Below are 8,803 nucleotides of genomic sequence, written 5' to 3'. Positions count from 1 at the left end.
ACTTTAAAAAACCTCTAGAAGTCATGTGTTGGAGGAGTTTTTTCAAGCCGTCCTACTGAATATGATGTGCAAAGGAAGTAGTTGGAAAAGTGCCTGCAGTTCTTCAGTTCGCCATGGAGTGGCAGCATTGGAACGACAAAGAACTGAATGCCACACCAACTAAAACTCACACTGGACAAGAAACACGAGTGGAAAAAAATCCACAGTTCATCGAGTAAACATTAGAACGTCATACGTTGAGACAGATTTTGACACTTTTATCTGTTTACTATGTATTTACTCTATCCTTGATTGACTCATTTCTATTAAATATGCCCTTCCTTAGAATTGTCACCTCTGAAATACACGTTTCTATGATAAATATGATGATAAACATAATAAATACTCCTGGCTCCATTCTACCGGCGGTGCCCCGGGCCCCGGTCACTGAGGGCTAATGCACTGACACTGACGTGGATGTTTTCCTGGACTGAAAATAGCAGCTTCATGACGTCGCCGCTAACCTACCGCAGCAGCAGCAGACAGATAAGATACAGGCCAGCTGGCAAACTCTGCAGCGCCTATCCAGAGTTCACAGAGCCACACATGTTCAGCCTGCCAGGAGCGTCTATAAACAGGCAATAGCTACCGGCGTGAAATGAAAAAAAGTGGGAAAATGGATAGCTTAAGTGCTCCGCCGTGCCAGATCGCGTACGCCTGGGGACAGGAATTACAGTCAGTTGAGAACTGCTGGATGGTGCCTGTGTGAAGACGGAGGAGAAACTGCTGGGGAGAGGATTTCAATCGGAGCTGCTCAGCGGTGCAGAAAACGGAGAGCTTTAAGTTATGATGGGAAGGATGTTGGAGAGGCAGTATATTGTAAAATTGACTTTTTTTTTTTTTTTTTTTAGCTTTACATTATGTCGCAATGCTCATCAAAAACATACCGGGAATGTTGCTTTGAATCTTTCCTGTGTGCTTGAGAAATCATTTAATCTCCCATAGCAACCATCCAGCTGTGCAAAAAACATGGGTAGACATAGCTCCGCCTTCGAGGACGAAGCTCCTCCGTGGAGCTGCATTTTCTAAGTTTCTGAGCTTCCACCTCACAGAAGAGCAGAACTCCCACAGCTCCTTCAGACTAGCCAGCAGCAATTAGCAAACACCTGACGGAACTGCACATCTGCTGAGCTCATTATAAGAGCTACTTCTCTTATAAAAATGTGGTTAAAAGGTTAATGGAAGAGCCATGTTTTGATGACTTTCTGAAGGTGGAGTTTCAGAAAGAGCAGGAGTTTTTAAAGAGACAGATGCTAAATTTCAAAGTGTTGAATTCATTTTCAGTCACGTTTGATTAGTATAGCATTTTTTAAAACAAGTTAACACCGTCACCTCATTGTGCTACTAAATAGCACCATGTGCCTGGAAAACACATACCACTGCCCCTCTAATGCATTTGGAACAATATGTTAGCGGGAGAAATAATCAGAGCACAGTAGGCTGCTTTTTTTTTTTTATGTTGTTCCACTGAGTGCACTGGGTGGCCAGATGTGGAACATAATGGACCATAAGCCCAAATGTAAGCTGTCTTGCAGCCAGATGTGACCTACAGTGGGGAGAATGAGTTCAGTCAGTGTCTATCAGGGATGAAAAACAATAAAGAACAACTTTGAGAGAGCGAGAGAGAGAGAAGTGGAAAATAAAGATGAGAGAGAACAGTTGGGACAGACGGAGGGGAAATCAGATACAAAGACTGTTGTTTTCCTTCTGCTAGCTAACAAAGCAGAGCGCCACCCATGGAGGGAAAAGATGGGTGACTCACAGCGGTCCGGCGGAAGATGGAAGCAGCATGAGGCCAGTTTACGGCCGACAGCATGTCTGATATGTTCCAGTTTGCTTTTCTGCTCTTCCAGTTCCCAATAGGTAGAACTGCAGTCTAAAGGTTCTGGGGTTCACATCAGGTCTGAAGTTTATTTTTCAGATAGTCATAGCTCTAATGTGTGACCGCCAGCACTGTTTTGGGTTTAGAGGTTTGGACTTCAGTCAGTTTGATAAATAACAGAGCCGGAGCAAGATTGCACATGGCCCTGAACAGAATTTAAATTGGGCCCCACTTCCTGTGAAGCCCACCAGCCCCACAGCATCACTAACAGTGCTCAGTTTGTTGTGAGTGATATGAAAGTCTAAGCTTTATTGACAGTCCTACTGACTACAGTGGTGTGTAAAAGGGTTTGCAGGCTTCTGATTTCCTATATTTTGCATGTTTGTCACTCTTCAGTGTCTCAGAATGTCAAGATATCAAACCAATTTAAATATTAGGCAAAGTCAACACTTGTAAACACAAAATGTAGTCTTTTTAAAATGGTGTTAGTAATGTAGAAAAGAAAATCCAACCCTAAACGTAACCTGTGAGAAAACGTGATTTCCTCTCAAACCTAATAACTGGCTGGGAAATCCTTCATTTAAAGGGCCAGCTGTGGTGGAATGTATTGATAAAACTACACATTAACACTCTGTTAAAACAAATTACAGTTTTTCTGCATCCACTGAGTACCTCTTAAAGTTAAGTAATTTCTAAAATCTTTTCACATTGATGTAACTTGGCACTATATGAATAAAAGCTAATTTGATTTGACTAATAAAATAAAGTTTAAGCTCACAAGGGTTACCTTACAGTTCTGTCTTTGTGCCTCTAGAGTCAACAGAGCTGCAGTTTGGATACGTCGGGCTGAATCTGGGCCTTGAGTTTGATAATCCTGATATAGTCAGTGATTCCTCAGTAGAGTCTACAAAAACTTAAAATCTTACAAAGTCATTTTTTAGTTTAGTTTCTAGTGCAAAATTCTTAGTACACTTGAAATATGACAAAATAGTCTTAGAAGCTGCTTCTCAGCAACATACATTGTTTGAAGTGATTAAAGTCCCAATATTGACTAAAAAGTACTAGGATATTTCACACTGTTATAACTGAAATAATCTGCCAGTGCATCTAGGGCTTTTTCATCAATATTAAGAAATTATTGACTGAAAACCAGCTCCTATGTCTTGCTGACAAGTTATTTGTAAGTTAGTTTTGTCTTATTTCAAGTGTAGTAAAAATTTTGCACTAGAAACTAAGCAAAAAATCCTTGGTAAGATTGTGTGTTGTTTGCAGTGGATGCAGTTGTTACGTGTGTGAACAGAAACCTGCTGGAACCAGAGTGAACTCTACACACTATGGAAGAACAAAAAAGTTGCGTCAGCAGCTACTGTGTGAAATTCCTGTCTGCATTCAATGCAATCACACTTTTAACTTTGAAAACGTTAAAAATTTCAGTTCTCTACATTTTTATGATTACATTGCTGGTTTTGAAAATCACCTGTCACTGGTTTGGTCTCGAGATTAGGTTATCTCGACTACTACTGTGGGGAAACTCCACTCCCATTAAGACAATGGGCTGCTGACTACTGGAATCACGTTTTACTTTCTCTCCATTAGACCAGAGTTCTTCTAGTGAAGGTAACGTGAAAACAGAACAACTACAGGTCAGTGCTGCCACTGGCTTCTCAGCAACGTTTATTTAAAGACTATGAAATCTAGAACGGACATGGCAGGTATTACGAGTTGACCTTTTCAGAACCAGCACAGTCAGGATGGAGCCGTGTTTGATATGACTGCCACTGTCAGGCCTTTGGCCTTATATTCAACAAAATAACCAGCATGTGACTAGATACAATCACTGTCATAGTTGAGGTGGATGTGCTGAAGGTTGGCACGCAGTATTGGCAGCAGTACTGCAAAAGGCTGCCATACAAAGACTCATTCTGCAGGCTGGTATTCCAAGAAGTCGATGAAATCTTGTATCAAGCTGAAGAAATGTATGCAAATATTAATGTTTTAAGTCATTTTAAATTAATCTGAACCATACTCGAGTTTCTGAGAGAGGTAAATCGAAAAACGCTCTCGTGATCGTGTAGAAGATGTGTGTAACATGAATAGTACTTTGACACACACAAGTCTCTGGTGCTTCAATGAGTGTGTGGGAAAGAACCTGGGGATGAAAAGGGATAGAAGAGTGAGAAATACATTTTATTTCTGATGAGATGACGGGTGGAAGATGGTTGGAGATGTTTTACCTCACGACATGACTGGATTCTGGTTCTGATGTAGAGCAGGAGCTGAGCCGAGCCGCCATGTCCGCTCTGCATTACATCGTCGTCGGTTCCAAGAACCTGCTCTGAGCGTTTTGCTGTACTCCCAACATTGTTTTGGAAAAAAAACGGTTAAAACCCAAAGTTTTTGAACTAAAAATTTCTGGTCAATGAAACTGCAATGTGAAGGGCTTTTGGATTAGCCATTTTGAAATAAAAATAGTTTTCAGTCCAAGACATTCCCTGCACGCCATCCATCAATCGAATGTACATTCACAAACCCAAAGGAACAAACCCTTCGGATAAGAATGTTTTACTGTTTAAAAAGTGGCAAATAAAGTCAAAATAGCAACAGAAGATTTTTGGTGTGTATCTTGGTAGAAACCTGAAGTTTTCCTCTGATTTAAACAGTCAACATGATTGTTCACTTAATTCCCTGTTTTGCTCCGATTGTCACTCCAAGCAAATGGACTCGTGGGCCCAGAAAAAGTATATCTACTGAAAATGTCAAACTATTTTTCAAAATTCAAAACGGGGCACACAACAAAGGGCAGAGCACAACAATAAACAGAAGGAAATAAAAAGCATCAAAATGGCACTTAAGATTTGGCATTTTGAAGCAAATCTTTTGTTTCGTCTGACGTGAAGAAAGAAAACTGAATTATCACACATGGAATTGTTATTGGGTTCGTGTGGTTGGAACTGAAGTTGGGTCATTTCAACCAAACAATGGGTAAAAAAAACTATGACCAATAGTGATGGGTGAGACTAGATGGAAAATGACTTTACAGACGGATGTTTTATCCATACAGCGGTTCGATAAGACGGTTCTGAGCCTCATCCACCGGATGAAAGAAGAACCGGTAAAATGAAAATCATGTGTAACAAAGTCAACGGGTTGTTAACGACTTCGGTTTAAACTAGAAGTCAAGTGCGCTGGCTTAAAATGGAAGTGGTTTGTTACCTACTAAATAAGTATAAGCTAATGCTAACGACAGTACCATGAAAAAGCATTTTCTCTTTTACAGATAGTTTTTTTTTTTTTTTTTTTTTTGCTCATTTGTTTGGACTTTAATGTTTCAGACAAACAGAATTAAATTTCCCAACAAAGTTGACCTGAAAAAATACAAAAAATTGTTTTCAGATGCTGATTTTATTTATTAAGGTGGAACAAAAGGCTATTCTAGCCAAACTGACCAACGTCTGAAAAGGAAAGTGATGGACAGAATTTAGAGACGTTCTTCAGATGGTAGAGGGATTTTAAGTAAGTTTCAAATCTGAGAGAACGAAATCTTACACCAAGACTTTTTACTGTGGAGGAAAAGGAGGAACGCTGTGGTCAGAGAACGTCCTGGTGGAAAGTGATGAGTGGATCTGATGTGGAAGGTTCTGGTTTTGAGGGATTTCATTCGAGAAGATTAGCGTTCATCCAATCTCCTCGAGGCAAGTGGTGAGAGTGAAGAGTGAGGATGATGAGTCAATGGCAAGATGGGTTCTACTCCAGTGTGAAGGTGAATGTCGTCTACATAGCAGTGAAAGGAAACCCTGTAGAGATTTAATATGTTCTCAATAGAGAGAACGTTCAGGGTAAACTGAGTGGGACCGAGGACTGACCCCAGAGGGACACCACACACGGTTCAGTGAGTCAAAATAGCAACATATTACAAGCAAACCAACACAAATTGTATCAGTTTTTAACTCAACACTCTTTAAGACACGGCACAACAACAGGAAATGACTGGGATATTCACACAAACTGCAGGCGAATTTGACAAGTTCTGCAATGGGAGGAATCCATTTGAATATCCAAACGTTAATCCACCCTGGATTGCTTACCTGGCTTCCTTCCCTTTGTCATTTAACACACAAATCAGCAGCTGAAAGCAGAATCAGTGCAGTAGGTCGATTCTTTAGAGGTGGAGCGTAGGAACTGAGTCCCTCTTAGTTCTTGTTTTCCATCTCAGTCTGCACGGCCCGTCCAAGCAATAATAAAGAGAAAATCTAAAGGAATTGAACATGTGACAAGTTTTTCCTCACAGCTCCAGCCACAGCAGAGAGCTGCAGTCAAAGCATTTTTGTTCTCAGTTCTGGTTCTTCTACTGAGCCGGTGAGGACTGGCTTCTGTTCGCACCTCAGTGTTTTCATACTACGTCTTATTTGAACATTAGTTTCTGTGGTAAAGTCTGTGACATCAGACTGGATTTTACAATCACTTGACTGAGCAACAGAAACCAGCGAGGTAGCTGAGAGGATCTGCACTTTTCTTCACAGTTCCTAATTCTTTTTTTTCCCCCTCAGGAATCAGCCATGACGATGACTGTGGAACTTTTTAAAAAATATATTTTACGAAGCTGACATCAAATACGGACTTTATTGTGATTTACATGTATTAATAAATGACCAGAGACTTGATTCTAAAAACCTTTTTAATCTACTGATCATTACTCGTGTTTGTGACGGTCGTCTCTCGGCAGAACAAACAGATGCTTCCGCTTCATGTGAAGCGAAAACTGTTAACTTGGGAACCTGAGGTTATAATAATAATAATAAAAAAACAACAACCAAAAAAACAATCCAGTATTTTGTGTTGTAGCTCTGATGGCATGTTTGAGCTTCTAAATAAAGAAAACGCGAGAGACAACTCCAATCAGCATGGAGTCAATTAACACCTTTTAACTTAGAAAAAAAAAAGAAAGAAAAGAGAAACATACCATCTGGTGTTGTCTACTCTCACGTTGATGAGCAACTCAAGCCAATTAGACGCTTTCGCTTTTCAACTTCAGAGTGAGTTTTGGGCAGCATTGACTCTCTCTCTCCTCTCTTACCGCCGTGGATGAAGTTTTTTTTTTTTTTCAGGGGTGGGGGGTGTGGGGGGTTGTTTTTTTTTTTCGGGGGGGGTTGTTTTGCTCCGGTTCTGCTGGAAAGTCCCAGCCGCCCTCGGATGATTTAAAGCACTCCGGATTTTTTTCAAAACGAGGCGTCGCAGCAGCCCGAGCGCAAGGCATCTGGAACTGCCGCGGATGAAAACGATAACATTTCCAGTAATGGCCCTAATGTGTACACATTAGCCACATTAATCTGTGTCTGTGTGCAACTTGATCTGCGGAGGCTGGTGTAATGGATTTCCTGTTTGACCAACAAGGCACAGTCGGTCACATGCACACACTCAGCTCACACAGACACACACACACACACCCACACCCTCCCACTGTTGTTCGACCCCTTGGTGGGTCCAACTATGATTGGATCAAGATCCTTTATTTGTGCAAAAGTGACCATATTTACAGAAAAATAGTCACAGCACAGTCCTGGATTAATTGTTGGATTCACATTCTGGAGATAATATTTTATTGATATTAACCGTTTTCATTGCCCATATAACGTCAGACTTTTTGAAAATAAATTTGCTTCATGGAAACAAGCCAATTTTGAAAGAATTTGTTTAGAATGAGATGGTGGGTTTTTTGTTTGTTTGTTTGTTTTTGACAGTATCAAAATTGGTTCATTTGGCAAAGCTGCAATGGAAACCCTTTTTCCACATCGTATGAGTCACATGATCAACAACCAGATGTTGGCCACTGGCACAACAAACAGGAAGTAGCTGAAAGATTATAGAATGGGTTTTTATTGACTTATCACGAGAACAAACTCATTCATGTATGATTGTAAGATTTACTTTCGAGGCAATGTTTGTCTAACTGCATTTCCGTTACAAATGTGCCCAAAACTCTGTCGATATAAAAAAAAACACCAATTTCATCACTGCAGTGCTTTTATAAAATAAGCAAAGCAATTAAAGTTGCATTTGGATAAGAATGTTCATGTGATGATGTTAAAAAAAAAAAAAAAAACTGCGCCATCATCCTCCTACCACTTCCTGTCATATTCTTCGTTGTTTCGTCCAGTAGTAACATCTGCCTGTTGTTATTTATGTTACTGCTGACTCACTTTAAAGTCAGAAGTTTACATACATCTCCTTTTGAACTGTATGATTTGGGGTCTCTTTTGAGAGCCACCACATGTTAACCATTTCAACAAGAAATTGAAGCCAAAAGTTAGTAAAAATCCTCTCGTCTGACACGTTTTAATAGATTTTTTTTCTTCTTCTGAGGTTTAAACTCTCCCAATTTGCTAATTTGTATACATAGCAATGTAAAACCTCAAAGTCTCAATTTTCCATGAGTCAGAAATTACCTTTGTTGTAGCCTTTTACCTTTTATGCAGAAGACCTCTTTGGATGTTTGAAACTGTGTTTATTTTTGGAGGAACTACAGCCTGAGTGCACTGAAACAAACCTCCCCACTGCAAGACAAGAGACACGAGTCAAAACTTAGCCGGTTGTTATCTGAAAGCTTTCGGCAACTTCCGCTGCTTTACTTATTAACAAAAAGTTCAGTTGTTGAACTTGTAGGAATTTTTGGTTGGTTATCGCCGCAAAGCCAGTTAACGAGTCATCAGAATGAAGGGTTCCTGTCAGGAATGGTTCTTCCATGGTGTCCAGATTTGATGATCCATTTGGACATGAATGTGGCCGTATTCGACTCACACTTCATGTTTCGGTGATGTTCGTGTTGCCAAGGGTGCAAGAATTCAAACATGAGGAAGTAACTGTGTGTGTGTGTGTGTGTGTGTGTGTGTGTGTGTGTGTGTGTGGATCCTGAGGTGACACCAAAAAGAAAAAAATAAATTCCCA

The 8,803-nt window shown here is 40.2% G+C and overlaps 1 protein-coding gene across 1 annotated transcript in view; it reads left to right on the top strand.

Annotated features, from left to right (window-relative positions):
• Positions 1–8,803, top strand: part of LOC122843333 — a 705,002-nt gene that overhangs the window by 273,136 nt on the left and 423,063 nt on the right. The gene's annotated exons all lie outside the window — the stretch shown is intronic.

Source organism: Gambusia affinis, linkage group LG14 (assembly GCF_019740435.1).
Source record: "Gambusia affinis linkage group LG14, SWU_Gaff_1.0, whole genome shotgun sequence".
NCBI lineage: Eukaryota > Metazoa > Chordata > Actinopteri > Cyprinodontiformes > Poeciliidae > Gambusia > Gambusia affinis.
Note: the sequence above shows the minus strand (reverse complement) of the source record. Positions and strands in the feature narration are given on the sequence as shown.